This window comes from Odocoileus virginianus, chromosome 19 (genome assembly GCF_023699985.2).
Source record: "Odocoileus virginianus isolate 20LAN1187 ecotype Illinois chromosome 19, Ovbor_1.2, whole genome shotgun sequence".
NCBI classification, from domain to species: domain Eukaryota; kingdom Metazoa; phylum Chordata; class Mammalia; order Artiodactyla; family Cervidae; genus Odocoileus; species Odocoileus virginianus.
Window position 1 is genome coordinate 25,629,437 of NC_069692.1, and position 796 is coordinate 25,630,232.

The window sequence follows — 796 nt, forward strand, 5'->3', positions numbered from 1 at the left end:
AGTTTCCCAGCAGAATATTGCAACACTTTGGTACGTCAGAAAGATGCCTAGGCTATGTGGCAACACCCTGGTTTCTCCACTGGAGAGAATGTCCTCTGCACACTGCTGACAAGTCCAGCTCAGCAGTGGTACAAAACGCTGACCACCCTCCCCAGTGGTTTATATGCAAGTCAGAAGTATTCAGAGGGGGGAAAAAAAATCACTTCATGTTCCAAAATGAGCTTCAAAAATCTAAAATTGTGATTTAAAATACAGACTACATTAAAAAAAATTAAGCCATGTGTCATAAAGGTTCTGGAACTACTCAAAGAGAGTTATTATTATTCTTCAGTTTCCATACACTTTTTTTTTTCTTTTTTTTTTGCACTATCTTAGTTCCCTGACCAGGGATTGAACCCAGGCCACTGTAGTGAAAACCCAGAATCCTAACCACTGGACCATCAGGGATCTCCCCCTGTAAGCAATTATAAAAAATGTTATTGTAAAATGAATGATTTGAAAGTCTTAGAGAAGCTTCTCAGCACCAGAAAGTGTCTGTCAAGTTCTTTCTATATTTTCATTTATCCAATGTCTCTCAGCCTTCATCATGATATGGGTACTGTCAAAAGTTCATATAAGTGGCCTGGACTGCAAAATTTAGGGAACCAAGCTCTAACCACGGGTGCAAAGTGAAACCTACTTCATCAGTCCACTAGCAGAGGCATATTCATAATTGAAACATATGTATTCTCTGTATTTTTCTAACAGCTTCTGAAGTGTTCATCAAGCCTGTGTCTGATTAAGCACTTTTAAATTC

The 796-nt window shown here is 38.7% G+C and overlaps 1 non-coding gene across 1 annotated transcript; it reads right to left on the bottom strand.

Annotated features, from left to right (window-relative positions):
• Positions 1-375: 375 nt before the first annotated feature.
• On the bottom strand, positions 376-447 carry TRNAE-UUC (transfer RNA glutamic acid (anticodon UUC)). Its single transcript has one exon. It is a non-coding gene; the product is annotated as a tRNA-Glu (tRNA).
• Positions 448-796: the final 349 nt, after the last annotated feature.